The following is a 17,990-nucleotide window of genomic DNA, read 5'->3' on the forward strand; positions in this document are numbered from 1 at the left end:
CAGGGAAGCCTGGCGAGCTGCAGTCCATGGGGTCGCAACGAGTTGGGTAAGACTAAGTGACTGAACTGAACTGAACTGTATGTTGTTTTCTTTAATAAGCAGACAGTATCTTTCTCTTCTAAATTCCTATAAACTTTTTAATAATTATAAGTATAGCACCTACAACTTTATTGAAGTTGTCTCCTGCATGATCATCCCTCTGATTAGAAGATGACTTTCTTAAGGACATGGGTGAAATATGTGTGTATATATACATTTTGTATATATGTGTGTTTATATAAATACATATTTTATAAATACATACATATAAATACATATGCATGCAGTGAATGGTTTGCCTTGAAATTAACCCAATGTTGAAATGGTTTTTAAATCTATCAGAGAAATCCTTTTCCTTCATTCATAGTTTTCACTTGACCATCAAAATGAGTACCAGTTCAGTTCAGTTTAGTCGCTCAGTCATGTCCGACTATTTGCGACCCCATGAATCGCAGCACGCCAGGCCTCCCTATCACCATCCCCCGAAGTTCACTTAGACTCACGTCCATTGAGCCCATGATGCCATCCAGCCATCTCATCCTCGGTTGTCCCCTTCTAGTCCTGCCCCCAATCTCTCCCAGCATCAGAGTCTTTTCCAATGAGTCAGCTCTTCCCATGAGGTGGCCAAAGTACTGGAGCTTCAGCTTTAGCATCTTCCTTCCAAAGAAATCCCAGGTTGATCTCCTTCAGAATGGACTAGTTGGATCTCCTTGCAGTCCAAGGGACCCTCAAGAGTCTTCTCCAACACCACAATTCAAATGCATCAATTCTTCAGCGCTCAGCCTTCTTCACAGTCCAACTCTCACATCCATACATGACCACAGGAAAAACCATAGCCTTGACTAGATGGACCTTAGTCGCCAAAGTAATGTCTCTGCTTTTGAATATACTATGTAGGTTGATCATAACTTTTCTTCCAAGGAGTAAGTGTCTTTTAATTTCATGGCTGCAGTCACCATGTGCAGTGATTTTGGAGCCCAAAAAAATTAAGTCTGATACTGTTTCTACTGTTTCCCCATCTATTTGCCATGAAGTGATGGGACCAGATGCCATGATCTTCCTTTTCTAAATGTTGAGCTTTAAGCCAACTTTTTCACTCTCCTCTTTCACTTTCATCAAGAGGCTTTTTAGTTCCTCTTCACTTTCTGCCATAAGGGTGGTGTCATTTGCATATCTGAGGTTATTGGTATTTCTCCCGGCAATCTTGATTCCAGCTTGTGTTTCTTCCAGTCCAGCGTTTCTCATGATGTACTCTGCATAGAAGTTAAATAAGCAGGGTGACAATATACAGCCTTGATGGACTCCTTTTCCTATTTGGAACCAGTCTGTTGTTCCATGTCCAACAGTTCTAACTATTGCTTCCTGACCTGCATACCGATTTCTCAAGAGGCAGGTTAGGTGGTCTGGTATTCCCATCTCTTTCAGAATTTTCCACAGTTTATTGTGATCCACACAGTCAAAGGCTTTGGCATAGTCAATAAAGCAGAAATAGATGTTTTTTCTGGAACTCTCTTGCTTTTTCCATGATCCAGCAGATGTTGGCAATTTGATCTCTGGTTCCTCTACCTTTTCTAAAACCAGCTTGAACATCAGGGAGTTCACGGTTCACATATTGCTGAAGTCTGGCTTGGAGAATTTTGAGCATTACTTTACTAGCATGTGAGATGAGTGCAATTGTGCGGTAGTTTGAGCATTCTTTGGCATTGCCTTTCTTTGGAATTGGAATGAAAACTGACCTTTTCCAGTCCTGTGCCAAGAGTTACAGGTTTATCATGTTAAACACTCCATTTTGCAGACATCAGAATATCTCTATCCTAAACATTCTATAGTCTGTAGTAGAGGTTTAAAGGTATATGGATGAATAACTAACATTTTCCCAAAGATATTGGGAATCAGAGTTTTAGTGTTCTTCAGTTGCCCAGTCGTGTCCGACACTTTGCGACCCCATGGACTACATCACACTAGGCCTCCTTGTGATCCTCTTCTCCTTCTGCCCTCTTCTTTTCCCATCATCAAGGACTTTTCCAATGAGTTATCTGTTTACATCAGATGATCAAAATACTGGAGCTTCAGCTTCAACATCAGTCCTTCCAGTGAATATTCAGGGTTGATATCCCTTATGATTGACTGGTTTGATCTCCTTGCTTGCTGTCCAAGGAACTTTCAGGAGTCTTCTCCAGCACCAGTGTTTGAAGGCATCAATTCTTCAGTGCTCTGCCTGCTTTATAGTCCAGCTCTCATAACTGTACATAACCACTGGGAAGACCATAGCCTTGACTTACATGGATATCTGTTGGCAGAGTTAATGTCTCTGCTTTTCAACAGACTGTCTAGGTTTGTCATTGCTTTCCTGCCAAGAAGCAGTTGTCTTCTGATTTCATGTCTGCATCCACAGTGGTTTTGGAGCCCAAGAGAGGAAATCTGTCACTATTTCCAGCTTTCCCCCTTCTATTTGCCATGCAGTAATGGGGCCATATTCCATGATATTAGTTTTTTTAATATTTAGTCCTAAGCTGGCTCTTTTACTCTCCTCCTTCACCCTCATCAAGAGGCTCTTTAGTTCCTCTTTGCTTTCTGCCATTTGAGTGGCATTATCTGCATAAAGAAAGCTGAGCACCAAAGATTTGATGCTTTTGAACTGTGGTGTTGGAGAAGACTCTTGAGATTCCCTAGAATTGCAAGGAGATAAACCAGTCAGTCCTAAAGGAAATCAGTCCTGAATATTCACTGGAAGGACTGATGCTGAAGCTGAAGTGCCAATAATTTGGCCACCTGATGCACAGAACTGACTCATTAGAAAAGACCCTGATGCTGGGAAAGATTGAAGGTGGGAGGAGAAGGGGATGACAGAGGATGAGATGGTTGGATGGCATTAATGACTTGATGGACATGAGTGTGAGCAAGCTCTAGGTGTTGATGATGGGCAGGGAAGCCTGAAATATTTCAGTCCATGGGGTTGCAAAGAGTCAGACAAGACTGAGCAACTGAATTGACAGATCCACATGTCTGACGTTGTTGATATTTCTCCTTCCTATCTTGATTCCAGCTTGTAACTCATCCAGCCTGGCATTTCTCATGATGTGCTTAGTGTATAAGTTAAACAAACAGGGTGACAGCAGACATACCTGTAATACTCCTTTCTCCAATTTGAGCCAATCAGTTGTTTCATATAGAGTTCTAGTTGTTGGTTCTTGACCTGCATATGGGTTTTGAGGAGACGGATAAGATTGTCTGGTATTAACATCTCTCTAATAGCTTTCCACTCTAAAGGAGATCAGTCCTGGGTGTTCTTTGGAAGGAATGATGCTAAAGCTGAAACTCTAGTACTTTGGCCACCTCATACAAAGAGTTTACTCATTGGAAAAGAGTCTGATGCTGGGAGGGATTGGGGTCAGGAGGAAAAGGGGACGACAGAGGATGAGATGGCTGGATGGCATCACCGACTCGATGGACGTGAGTTTGAGTGAACTCTGGGAGTTGGTGATGGACAGGGAAGCCTAGGGTGCTGCAGTTCATGGGGTCGCAAAGAGTTGGACACGACTGAGTGACTGAACTGAACTGAATAGCTTTCCAAAGTTTGTCAGGATACACACTGTCAAAGGTTTTATAGCATAGTCGATGAAACAGAGATAGATGTTTTTGAAATTCCCTTGCTTTTCTATAATCCAGAGAACATTGGCAAATTGATTTCTCGTTCCTCTTCCTTTTTTAAACCCAGCTTGGACATCTGGAAGTTCTTGGTTCATATAATGCTGAAGCCTAGCGTGCAAGATTTTAAGCATGACTTTACTAGCATGGGAGATGAGTGTAACTGATGGTTAGCGCATTCTTTGGTACCACCCTTCTTGGGAATTGGGTATGAGGACTGATCTTTTCTAGTCCTTTGGCTATTGCTGGGTTTTCCAAATTTGCTGACATAATGAATGCAAAATCTTGATGGCATCATACTTTAGCAATTTGAATAGTTCTGCTGGAATTTCACCACATCTGCTAGCTTTACATTGGTATGCAAAACCATTAAACATTTGTGTTTCTTTAAAGAAAAAAATCCACCATCTCACTCATTTTATAAAGAAGTTAATTTTTAAAGGATGTAATCCTTTAAAAACTAAGTTAAAAACCATTTTTTGAAAATATAAATTTATTTTTATTTAAAAATTTAATTTACTAAAATCTTGCTCTTTCATGCATGTACTCTACTTGGCAGTGGTCCATGAACTAGGAGAGGGCAGCTTCTGTGAGATGCAGGCCATTGTGTAGATGTATGAAGGGTAGTGAGGAAAATCTGGTGACTCTTCCTTATTTGCAGGGATTTCTGTACACAGCACACAGCAGAAACTCCTCTGTGACCAGTTCAAGTGTCTGAGTTCCTTATGCTTCCATCTTTGGCCTAGTAGGACTACCATTACAGAAAAAGGAAAAAGCACAAAAAGTCATGCTCTAAAATAGTTGAAAAAGTGAAGTCACTCAGTCTTGTCTGACTCTTTACAACCCCATGAACTGTAATCTGCCAGGCTCCTCTGTCCATGGGATTTTCCAGGCAAGAATACTGGAGTGGGTTGCCATTTCCTTCTCCAGGAGATCTTCCTGACCCAGGGATCAAACCTGGGTCTGTTGCACTGGAGGCACTCCCTTTACCGTCTGAATCACCAGGAAAGGTCATATGTCCTGTTTTAACAGGAAGATATAAATCAACATACCTTATATAAAGGGCAAGGATCAGAAATACTAGAAGACTGTAACATGTACAGGAATCACAGACCCTTTAGCATTATAAAGTAGTTCTATACCCACCATGGATGATTTATTGATTCTTTCTTGTTGACAAACTGATTGCATACATACCAAAATGAATAGATTGGAAGCAGAAGTAAATTTAGATGTAAAAAAAAAAAAAAAAGCCGTTATGGATGATACATTTTTCTTCTAATAGGAGCCAATAAACCTAAGTATTCCTTCAATATAATGTACCCTGTGCTTCAAATATTCCCACGTAAATGGAAATATAATTTCCAGTATTTTTTTTCTTTGGATCCCCAATTCATAAAAAGGTAACAGGGTATATCCAAGTTCTGGCAAACAAAGATTCTGATAGTCATAAAATACCTTAATGTAATATTAAAGCAATATAGCCAGGTTAGAAGGCCTAATTGTTTAAATTCCTTCTCCCTTTTTCTAGTCCCTATTCCAATAATAAATATTTTCCAACATCCTCATTCAATTTATTTCCTTCTCATACCTTCAATTCTCTCTTTTTTTTTTTTAGTTTTTTTTTTTTAATTTATTTTTACTATATTTTGCTTTACAATACTGTATTGGTTTTGCCATACATTGACATGAATCCGCCATGGGTGTACATGAGTTCCAATCCTGAACCCCCCTCCCACCTCCCACCCCATATCATCTCTCTAGATTATCCCTGTGCACCAGCCCCAAGCATCCTGTATCCTGTATCAAACATAGACTGGTGATTTGTTTCTTACATGATAGTATACATGTTTCAGTGCCATTCTCCCAAATCATCCCATCTTCTCCCTCTCCCACAGAGTCCAAAAGTCCGTTCTATACATCTGTGTCTCTTTTGCTGTCTCGCATACAGGGTCATCATTACCATCTTTCTAAATTCCATATATATGTGTTATTTTACTGTATTGGTGTTTTTCTTTCTGGCTTACTTCACTCTGTATAATAGGCTCCAGTTTCATCCACCTCTTTAGAACTGAATTCTCTAATGGCACTACTGACTACTAATGATTTGTGATTCACCATATTTTTATTAATTGTGGAATTTCCTTTCTGCCCCACAGCACAAATAATCTATTTTTAGAAAATAATACCAGTCTATTTTCTAGCTTTTGCTGTGTTTAGCTTCTTAAGGAGTGAAACCAAATTCCTTTCCAAAATGCTTGATGCTTACTGCCTACACACATGATGAGCCTTTCAGAGGTTTAATGTCAAAGCCTTTGACTGTGTAGATCACAATAAACTGTGGAAAATTCTGAGAGAGATGGGAATACCAGACCACCTAACCTGCCTCTTGAGAAGTCTGTATGCAGGTCAGGAAGCAACAGTTAGAACTGGACATGGAACAACAGACTGGTTCCAAATAGGAAAAGGAGTATGTCAAGGCTGTATATTGTCACCCTGTTTATTTAACTTCTATGCAGAGTACATCATGAGAAACGCTGGACTGGAAGAAACACAAGCTGGAATCAAGATTGCCGGGAGAAATATCAATCACCTCAGATATGCAGATGACACCACCCTTATGGCAGAAAGTGAAGAGGAGCTAAAAAGCCTCTTGATGAAAGTGAAAGAGGAGAGCAAAAAAGTTGGCTTAAAGCTCAAAATTCAGAAAACGATGATCATGGCATCCGGTCCCATTACTTCATGGGAAATAGATGGGGAAACAGTGGAAACAGTGTCAGGCTTTATTTTTTGGGGCTCCAAAATCACTGCAGATGGTGACTGCAGCCATGAAATTAAAAGACGCTTACTCCTTGGAAGGAAAGTTATGACCAACCTAGATAGTATATTCAAAAGCAGAGACATTACTTTACCAACTAAGCTCCGTCTAGTCAAGGCTATGGTTTTTCCTGTGGTCATGCATGGATGTGAGAGTTGGACTGTGAAGAAGGCTGAGCGCTGAAGAATTGATGCTTTTGAACTGTGGTGTTGGAGAAGACTCTTGAGGGTCCCTTGGACTGAAAGGAGATTCAACCAGTCCATTCTGAAGGAGATCAACCCTGGGATTTCTTTGGAAGAAATGATGCTGAAGCTGAAGCTCCAGTATTTTGGCCACCTCATGCAAAGAGTTGACTCATTGGAAAAGACTCTGATGCTGGGAGAGATTGGGGGCAGGAGGAGAAGGGGACGACCGAAGATGAGATGGCTGGCTGGCATCACAGACTTGATGGACGTGAGTCTGAGTGAACTCCGGGAGATGGTGATGGACAGGGAGGCCTGGCGTGCTGCGATTCATGTGGTCACAAATAGTCGGACATGACTGAGCGACTGAACTGAACTGAACTGAGTGGTAAAGAGTCTTCTTGCCAAGCAGGAGACCTGAGAGACATGGGTTCAGTCCCTGGGTTGGGAAGATCCCCTGGTGGAGGAAATGGCAACCCACTTCAGGATCCTTGCTGGGAAATCTCATGAACAGAGGGGCCTAGCAGGCTACAGTCCATAGGGTTGCAAAGAGTTGGACACAACTGAGCATACACACACACACACACTCACACACACAATATACTTAAGAACCATGCATCCAGTAAAATGAAACACCCAGGATCCCAGTACATGAACAAATTCCAGCTCTTGTTTGCCTTGCTCTGCTTTATTCCCTGTAGCTAACATCTTACTATATTTTTCCTTGTTTCCTCTCTACACAGTATATCACTTTCACTTGATGTAACTCTTCTGGCATTTACCTCTGACTCACCTTAAATACCAGGCTACATTTGCCCTCATCACAGTGTACTTCCAGAGCTTGATACTTCTCTTCTCTTCTCCCCCTAAATCTAGTTCTAGCCCTGAAGACCCTATGTTAGGGCTATTTCATTATACAAAAGAAAAGTGGGCTTAAAGTTGAATGAAGTTGAACAAAGCCAAACCTACTTACTGAATAAACTTAAGTGGTCCTTCATTTCCAAGCAAATCATTTCTTAAATAATGGTGATACTTTCTTAACTTGAAATAATTTAAGTCATTTCTTCTCTTTGAGTCTATTATTCAAATTCCTCCATCAAATAGCTCTGTGTAGTATGGCTTGGGTTTTTTCTTATGCTTTTCCCAGAAGATAGTTATTTACATAATTCTCAAATGCTTGCTTCTTACATTTGTATGTCATTGCCTTCTGTACAATAAACATTTGTAACTATTTCAAAACATCTTTAGCTCAAGCTCTTTCAATAAGCAATCAAGCATACCCTTATGACATCGGCCATGTGGCCTCACCTATTTCAGAGTGCACATACAGGAGATTGTTTTGCATAGAATTTATATTTTTATAAATAATTTATATTGTTATAAGGGGAAGTTTCAAGTGTAAGGCTTATCTCCCCAACTGGACTCTAAGCACTAGAAAGAAATCACATATCTTGTTTATATATCTTTGAGTTGCTTGAAAACCTAACATATTACTGATAGAAACATAATAAACATCAACAGTCTTGACTTTGTAAGGAATTGTTATTGTTGTTTAGTTGCTAAGTTGTGTCCGACTCTTTTACAATCCTATAGATTGTAGCCTGCCAGTCTCCTCTGTCCCTGAGATTTCCCAAGCAAGAATACTGGAGTGGGTTGCCATTTCCTTCTCCAGGGGATCTTTCTGACCCAGGGATGGAAACTGCAAATCCTACATTGCAGGTGGATTCTTTACTGCTGAACCAATTGGCCTCCTTTTTCATACTTTAATTTTATTTTGAGAACACATTTCTTATTGGTGTATTAAACAAAACTTCTCTGTAGCTAAAGGAGTAAGAACACACTAAAAACTGTTTTACCACCATAAAAAGAAAAATAAGACCTCTCTACATTATGAGAGTATGAATTCAAATGACAAAGAAATGAGACGTGGAATGAAAATAAAATATCACCAGAGAGAGAGATCAAAGCTTTATTTGCTCTTTTGAAAACATGGAGATGTGGATATTCAAAGTTACTGTCTGAATTGTTGGTCAACATGAGAGAGATTTATTCTTCTCTTTCACATAGAGTGATACTTGACATGGGAGCATATATTTTAAACACCATTTTCAAATGGGCAAAGAATATATGTGTGCACTAATGTGTGTACAGCATAAATGCTTAATTATAACACTAGTTATTGGAAAGCTTTATTTAATAAGAAAAGGAGCAGAGATCAAACCGCAAATTTCTTTTTTGTATCTGTAAGTCTGTTTCTATTTTGTCTATAAATTAATTTGTATTATTTTTTATATTCCACATATAAGTTATATCATATAATATTTGTCTTTGACTTATTTCACTAAATATGGTATTCTCTAGGGCCATCCATTTTGCTGCTAACAGCAATATCTCATTCTTTTTTATGTCTGAGTAATATTCTGTTGTATATGTATACCGCATCTTAATCCAGTTACCTATTGATAAAAATATGGAGTGCTTCACAAATTTGCATGTCATCTTTGCATAGGGGCCAGGCTAATCTTTTCTGTCTATAGTTTTCCAATTTTAATATATCCTTTCAAAGCAAACACTAATTAGTGTTTGTTTTTAAATTTTCAGACGGTGTCAATGCTGCTTTGTGTCAATGCTGCTTTATTTCCTATGAAAGAGAAAAAATATAGGCTATTGCTAGATATAACTAGAGATACTACTTGCACTGTAGATATGGCAGAACTGCTGTTCTCTTCCAACTTTCTTATACTGAGCTTTACATCTAACTCCACCCCAAAAGTGGCAACAAAGCAATGAGAAATAAGCATCTGCTCATTTCAATCATGCACAAGCTCATTTACATGCTAGGACATCTGTGTAATATATCAAGTATAGGGTCTTGCTGCTGGGCTTTGAGAAAAGCAATGCCATTATTGGAGTAAAGCTTCATTTCATTCATTTTAAGAAAGTTTACTTGATTTTATTCTTATAAAACTAATTTGTCTTTGTTCTGAGCATTGGAGTAAAATGTAAAGTAACAAGAGATTATCCAGGTCTCCCAAAAGCTTTCACTGTCAATATAGTATTAGATATGTTTATTCCAGATTTTCTTTCTAAGCAGATTTTTTTTAGTTTTGATCATATATATGTAATGATTTATTCAATTAATATTGCAGCTTGTTTATAAAATCAGTTTTATCTCCTTGATTATTCATCTTACATAAATTTCATCATAAACAGTATTATCGTACATAATTTTCACTGTATTTGAGTTAATGTTGTTAAATCTGAGTGATTTAATTCTTTCATCATAGGCTAACTCTTCCCTATTAGTTTCTTTTATTCAACTGACTTTTGTCTAATGTACCCAGTAGTATAAAATTTCAAAATATAATATGATGCAGTATTTATATAAAATTCAGCAGCAGTATTATTATAAGAAAGTATGTTTCTTATTTCTTTAGCATCTCTTTAATATTTATTAAATGTGCAAAGATGATGACAATGCATTTATGTAATTTTGATCTATTATAACATGCCAGTAAAATTGCTTTTTAAGATATTTCATGACATTTATACCTAATTTTACTCAAATTTAGAATATTGATTTTGCTAAAGAACATTGTATTTTACTTTATATGTGCTCCTGTCTGTCTCTTAAGTGAGATTGCTCGTATGTTCTTCCTTGACTGATGTATATCTTAGTTCCCATAACAGATTAGAACTAACTAAAGTTTTAGTAAATTAATTAATTAATGCATTTTTGTAACTCTTATTATGTTTGTTTGAATGTATCTACAAAGCCTCTAAAACATATGAAAAATATGTTTGGCTTAAAAAGTAGACAGTATTTGTTGGCATGGCAGTTTTCAAATGATAAGCTAAATGTTGAAGTTTTTTCTTGGATACTTTTTAATTTTGCTAGTGTAGTTTTCAGCTACTTGTCAGCTAAAACCTTCAACTAAGATAATATTTTATTTATTCAGATTGTTTGACTTAAGTGTACACTTCAGAAATCTTCCATAGAAATGTTCCTATTTTTAACACCACCCTTGAAGAAAATTGGTTCTGTTTAGAGATCTTCCCCCACTTTATTGGTTCTTCACATATTTATTTGTTGCAACACTTTCTTAAAAATACTCAAATCATTTTTTGCTTTGTTTTAGTCACATTCATTTATTTCTATCACATGCATTAGTATAATAAGGCTTACATAGGAGATGGTTATAAAAACTTATCCTCTTCATCAGTTTCCTGTGGATCCATTTCCCATAGAGAAGAAGCAAATTATAAAAGTTAATTCCAGGCTATATGCCAGCTTTCAGATTGAAATCAATTAATGCACACAAATAAACAGCTGATGGTCTGGACTAGATTGTTTGATTTTGTTGTTGATAATGTCATTCATTTTGTTTTGTTTTCTGGAAGAAAACTAAATTCTAAGTAATGACTAGTCCTTCAAGAACTTCAAATTTCCAAAGATAACAGCATATTGCCTGCCTTTTTATTGCTACAGTTCTATTCTCCCTGAACCCGCAGGCATGTAAATGACATGAAAAATAATGAGAGGGAAGATTAGGTGTCAGAGAAGGAAGATCTTTGATTTGCACACGGGAAAACAGATGGGCGAAGATGAAATTAAGTGGTTAGAAAATTGAACCTGTTACCAAATATTATAAGGAGTTATAAATTTTAAGTCACATGAAATATACTATAGGTATAGCACACATAATAGACATACTATCTAGCTAGCAAGGATGACTTTAATTTTATCAACTCATATCTCAAAGAGGAAAACTATAAGAGTGGAAATCACAACTAAAATAGTCCATGGTGCTATTCCAATACCATAAAAACATGCATCTGACTAAACAAGCCATTGCACATTTCCTCTTAAATTATTTCCCTTAATCCCAAACAAGCCCCGCCTCCAGTTGGACTGGTGGTACCCATTCCAAACTTCCTGGTTTGGTGACTTCTTGGCTCTTTGTCATATTTTCTTTCTTCCCTCTCAAGAGATCTAATGTAAGCTGTCGTCATGTAATTTTTTCTGCTGGCATTTCTTATAGTCATGAAGGTACACCTTTGATAATCCTTTTCTGTAAGTACACATAAATTCTTTGTAACACCCCTGTACCCTTTCTGTTCTCCCTTTTCTGGAAGGTTATCTTAGGTAATCATTCCCACTATAAATTATTATAAAATACCTGGATTATGATTGAAAGATAAGACTACTTTTCATGCAAATCATGTTACTAAATACTCATTTCATTTTCTTCCAGACTTCTCTTCCTACCACACCCGGTTTCTTGATTAATGGCACCAAGAGATGCCCAATTAATTTCTCCATCTCTCAAACCAGTGAAGGGGAAATCATAAAGGTTCATTCCTCCCCCACCCCAATGATAATAACCAGTAATTGAAACCAAATGTCTATCTCTTTATCACCTCTCATATCTGACCACTTTTCCCCTTCCTCAGAAAGCTGGATTATTAACTTAAGTCATGCTTTCATCTCTTGTTTCCACCATTTCAATATTTTTTAATTGATCCTGCCTCTTTTGTCACCCCTTTCTTATCTATCCTTAAGACTGTCGTCAGGATAAGATTTTAAGTTGCTAATCAGATCACGCCATACTTTTACATACAATTCATCATTAACTTCCCATTCCACTAAACTTAAACCCCATCTTCTTGGCATGGCACATGAAGGCTACAATAATTGAGTTTCTGCTTGCCTGTCCAGGCTTATTAGAATCTACATCACACTCTGTGTGTTGTAGCCATCTCAGAATTCATCATGTCAGTTTGCCCCTTCACAGATGTTTTCTCTGCATTGAATAGACTTCTTACTCTCAGGTCTTGCTTTCTTTGCCTAAGCAATTATTTCTAAGATTAATATAACACTACTTCTTGTTTTAATGTTTCCCTTTCTACATATTAATGTTACATTCTATCATTTTTAATTGCAATTATATACCCTTACAATTATATTCTGGGTTAAATAGGCCCTTGTGAGCTAGCCTAGAAATCTTACCATTATTTGTAAAGTGTTTCAATTAAAACAAAAGCCACAAGTTCCAAATGACTGACTGGAAAGCAAATATTTGGAACATAATCTATTTGTAATTTCGTTCCCACTGGTTATAATACCAAATGAAGAAACAAGATCAAATCTCAGAGGAAGACTTGCTTGGTTGTTAAAACATATGTTTCTAATGATGTAGGCATGAGAGAATAAAGAAAGGTATATTTCTATCTAGCATTAAATTAAATGCCAGATGCTATTTATTTATGTATTTTTTAAAATTTTTATTTTTACTTTATTTTACTTTACAATACTGTATTGGTTTTGCCATACATTGACATGAATCTACCACGGGTTTACATGAGTTCCCAAACATGAACCCCCCTCCCACCTCCCACCCCATATCATCTCTCTGGATCGTTCCCGTGCACCAGCCCCAAGCATCCTGTATCCTGCATCAAACATAGACTGGCGATTCGTTTCTTACATGATAGTATACATATTTCAATGCTATTCTCCCGAATCATCCCACCCTCTCCCTCTCCCTCAGAGTCCAAAAGTCCACTCTACACATCTGTGTCTCTTTTGCTGTCTCACATACAGGGTCATCATTACCATCTTTCTAAATTCCATATATATGTGTTAGTATACTGTATTGATGTTTTCCTTTCTGGCTTACTTCACTCTGTATGATCGGCTCCAGTTTCTAGAAACAACAGGGCTTGGCTCTAAGTTTAAAAATGAACTACTAGGGAATTAAGCACTTAACTGAATGCTGCTGCTGCTGCTGCTGCTGCTAAGTCTCTTTAGTCATGTCCGACTCTGTGCTACCCCATAGACGGCAGCCCAACAGGCTCCCCCGTCCCTGGGATTCTCCAGGCAAGAACACTGGAGTGGGTTGCCATTTCCTTCTCCCTTAACTGAATAATGGATGGCAAATAGTAGAGTTGAGTTTCTTACTGTCTGAGTGGGAGATTATAGATAAGTAAGAGGAGAAGTATGTTTAGGGGAGCAGTAAACATACACATATACATACATATGGGTTATAGCCAGCTGGTCTCCTCTGATCATGGAATTCTCCAGGGAAGAATACTGGAGTGGGTTGCCATTCCGTTCTCCAGGGGATCTTCCTAACCCAGGGATTGAAACTGGGTCTCCTGCACTGCAGGCAGATTCTTTACTGTGTTTATTTAGAGTGGTCACTTTTTATGATTATCATCATATCCAGTTAATAAGGGATGTGATTTAAATTCTGTACATGTCTTGGTACCAATACCCTTTTTAGTCTCTCACTCCTGGAGAGGACTATCTTTCCCTTTATCACTCTTAGTCTTATCAGGCAGAGGCACTATGCCTTCCAGGTAAGGTCACTAGCCAAAACCTTATGTTTCCACTCTGTTTTTTAAATTTTGCTCCTCCTACTCACATCCATACTCTGCCCCAGGTATGTCATGTCTAGTCCTCCTGTTCTGAGCATCTATTATTTCTAGTATCCTCCTGTCCATTTAATCCTAGCTAGTCCTCTGGTTGTGGCAGTGGTTAGTTGAGAAGTCATGTCCAACTCTTGCATCCCATGGACTGTAGCCTGGCAGACTCCTCTGTCCTTGGGATTTCCCAGGCAAGAATATTGGTTCTCCAAGGGATCTTCCTGACCCAGGGTTCAAACCCAGGTCTCCTGCATTGCAGTCAGATTCTTTCCTGACTGAGTCACCAGGGAAGCCCTAGTCCTCTACTCATTTCTGCTCATAAACCTCAGAGCTTTGGGGGAAGACACTCTAATCCCACAGGATATTGAAGAAGAAAGTGGAAAAGTGGGATTTGCCCTTGAAAATGAAAACATGCGAGTGTCAACTCCAAGTATGCAAGAAATGGAAGAAGACACACTGGATGCAGAAATGCAGAGAAAAGACTATTCCATGGACTAGCATCACAATGCATGAGAGAAATCATCCCCAGGATATAAGAAGAGCAGAGAAGTAGATGTTATTTCCAAATTTACTTAATCTTAAAAGGTACCTTGCCCCTTTGTTAAAATGTAGATTCAGACACCCTACCCTAAGTTCAGCAAATCATAATCCTATGAGGAAGGGGTCTAGAAATCTGCTTTTTAAAGTTCCAGAGTGCTACTTAAGATTGGTTAATTTTGAAAAACCCTGGATAAATTGATGGTAAGCTCACAGAGACATAAAATGTCAAGAGAACTAGTGAGCAGGAACAATGATCTTCCTCATCCCGCAATATGGGATAATTGGGCTAAAAGCAGGGGTAAGTGCAGAGTCCTAATGCACAGAGTGCTGTGGCTTCCTTAATGAGCCTGCATTAACTCTGCTGGCTGCAAATACTTCTCAGTAAAATAGAAGTAAAATGGCTTTTACAATAAGACTACCAAGATTTTGTTAAATATGTTTAACCATTAAGGAAAACATGTGGGATGTTTACTTCATCTGAAGCAATCATTTGCTATTAGTATTTAGCCATAACTTTATTCTCATTTTTGTTCAAAGTTTCTCAACCTGTGGTAGGGGACAGGAAAATATTGTTTGAATGGCATATAGAGCAATCACAAGATTTCCATCAATTTTAGAACAAAGCTAATAATTTATGCTTTAGAGATTACCAATATATTTTCAGAGAATCATCCTAGACTCCTGTTCATTACTGATAAAATTAAAACAAGTACAATTTATCTTGAAGTTTTAATAAAAATGATACATATTTCATAATATTAGCACTAAAATGTCTCATACCAATGGTATGTAAAGTTGCGGTCCCTATTTTAACCTAAAGACTAGCACTCGAGGAAAATAATTTGCTTATTCATCATGTTTTATTGATTTTTTTTTCAACTAGATTTATAATTTGAATGATTGAAAGAGAAAAGTGTGGACAAGGGCAATTCATAATTAAAGAACTTTTTATAACTTGTTTTGTAGTATCTACTGATTTGATTACTGCTTCTCCAATAAAGATTCTGTTTCTCATTCAGTATTCACAAAGATTAATTGTAATCAAAGCATTTTTATCATCTTATTCTTTAAAATGTTGATACTTTTCTTAGTAAAAAAATGAATAGCTGTTTGAAATTTAAAAATAGCATTTTATGGAGAATAGGGGACAAATGAATCAGTATATCAAAATGTTTTTCCTTTTTACGAAAAGATGATTTAATTTTTAACATTCAGTTCAGAAAATTCACAAAGGGATAAGCAGAAGGGAGGTTTGTGTATGTTCTACTGGTTACTAAAAAAAATTTACTTCCACATATTTTCTTTAGGCACCTAATTAACATTTTATTTAGTCTAATCCCTTTGAAAATTTGTTAACAACTATATTCTTTGTTTCATCCCTCAGTGATACTTTAAAATATCTTTCTTAATGCATAAATGAGAAATCCCTTGATTATTCAGTATTTTCATCATGTCCTTGAGTAGGACTGAGAAATGTTATTTGCTAAGAAAGAATCCAAGGTTCTAGAAGACTCTTGGAATGGAACTGTCTTTTAACACAAACCTGCTATCCCAAGAAGACTCAAAAAGGCATCAACATCTGCCACAATTGTTATTAAATATTCCTTCACTGATTCTCTCCTAATTCAAGATATTTTTTATTTTATATTAGAGTATAATTTGAGTGACTTCACCTTCACTTTTCACTTTCATGCATTGGAGAAGGAAATGGCAACCCCCTCCAGTGTTCTTGCCTGGAGAATCACAGGGATGGGGGAGCCTGGTGGGCTGCCGTCTCTGGGGTAGCACAGAGTCAGACACGACTGAAGTGACTTAGCAGCAGCAGCAGCAGCAGAGTATAATTAACAATGTGTTAGTTTCAGGTATCCAGTAAAATGATTCAGTTATACATACACATGTATTTATTTATTTTTCAAATTCTTTTCCCATTTAGCTTATTACAGAATAATGAGCAGAGTTCCCTGTGCATAGGTCCTTGTTGGTTTTCTATTTTAAATATGGCAGTGCATACATGTTGGGCTTCCCTAATGACTCAGACTATAAAGGATCTGCCTGTGATGCAGGAAAGTGGGATTCAATCCCTGGGTTAGGAAGATCCCCTGGAGAAGGGAATGACAACTCACTCCAGTATTCTTGCCTGGAAAATTCCATGGCCAGAGAAGCCTGATCAGGTACGGTCCACGGGGTTACAAAGAGTTGGACAGGACTGAGCAACTAACAGACACACATACATGTCAGTCCCAAATTCCCAATCTCACCTTCTCCTTGACTTTTCTCTCATGGTAGCCATAAGTTCATTTCCTAAGTCTTTGAGTCTGTTTCTGTTTTGTAAATAAATTCATTTGTATCCTGTTTTTTTGTTTGTTTGTTTTTGTTGTTAGGTGCTGCATTTAAGTGATATATTTGTCTTTCTCTTTCTGACTTACTTCACTTACCTCTGACTTACTATACTACTTCACTTGGTATAATAATCTCCAGGTCCATCCATATTGCTGCAGATGACACTATTTCAAAATGTTTGTAATGGTCAAGTAATATTCCATTGTATATATGTACGACATCTTTATCCATTCATCTGTCGATGGGCATCTAGGTTGCTTCCATGTCTTGGCTACTCTAAACAGCATTACAGTGAATATTTTGGGTGCATGCATCCTTTTGAACCATGTTTTGTTGTTGTTGTTTTTTTTCCTGTATGTATGTCCAGGAGTGTGATTGCTAGATAATATGGTAGCTCTATTTTTAGATTTTTAAGGAAACCCCATACTGTTTTCCATAGTGGCTATACCAATTTACATTCCTACCAATAGTGTTGGAGGAAACCCTTTCCTCTATATCATCTCCAGCATTTAGTTTTTGTAGATTTTTTGGTAGTGGACATTCTAACTGGTATGAAGTGATATCTCATTGTAGTTTTGATTTGTATTTCTCTAATAATTAGTGATATTGAACAATTTTTTCATGTGCCTCTTGGCCATCAGTATGTCTTCTTTGAAGTAATATACATGACACAAACAAAATGATAGATACATTTTCCAGATGGTGGTGAAGTTTATCATAACCCAAAATACACTTGTCTTAAATTACAATTTTATATGTAATTTTATAACTATACATACTATGATGCATTTAAATGTCTAAGTAGAGGAAGGAAGCATTATTAACAATAAATTTTATGTTTAGGTGAGTTAATCATTTGTGATTTTGATTGATTCATATTTTATGTACACCAACAATACATCATTAAACAATGGACTGTAGAAGAATAATGTGAAGATAATTTGATTATTTCAGTAGGTAAGTGCTTTGGTCATATGTCTGTAGGGTGATTCCAA

The 17,990-nt window shown here is 37.3% G+C and overlaps 1 protein-coding gene and 1 non-coding gene across 2 annotated transcripts in view; one reads left to right on the forward strand and one right to left on the reverse strand.

Moving 5' to 3' along the window:
* ZNF804B (zinc finger protein 804B) overlaps nucleotides 1-17,990 on the forward strand; it is a 574,892-nt gene that overhangs the window by 249,511 nt on the left and 307,391 nt on the right. The window lies entirely within an intron of this gene.
* LOC128047125 (U6 spliceosomal RNA) lies at nucleotides 9,152-9,259 on the reverse strand. The gene has a single exon (XR_008199313.1). It is a non-coding gene; the product is annotated as a U6 spliceosomal RNA (small nuclear RNA).

Source organism: Budorcas taxicolor, chromosome 4 (assembly GCF_023091745.1).
Source record: "Budorcas taxicolor isolate Tak-1 chromosome 4, Takin1.1, whole genome shotgun sequence".
Lineage (NCBI taxonomy): Eukaryota > Metazoa > Chordata > Mammalia > Artiodactyla > Bovidae > Budorcas > Budorcas taxicolor.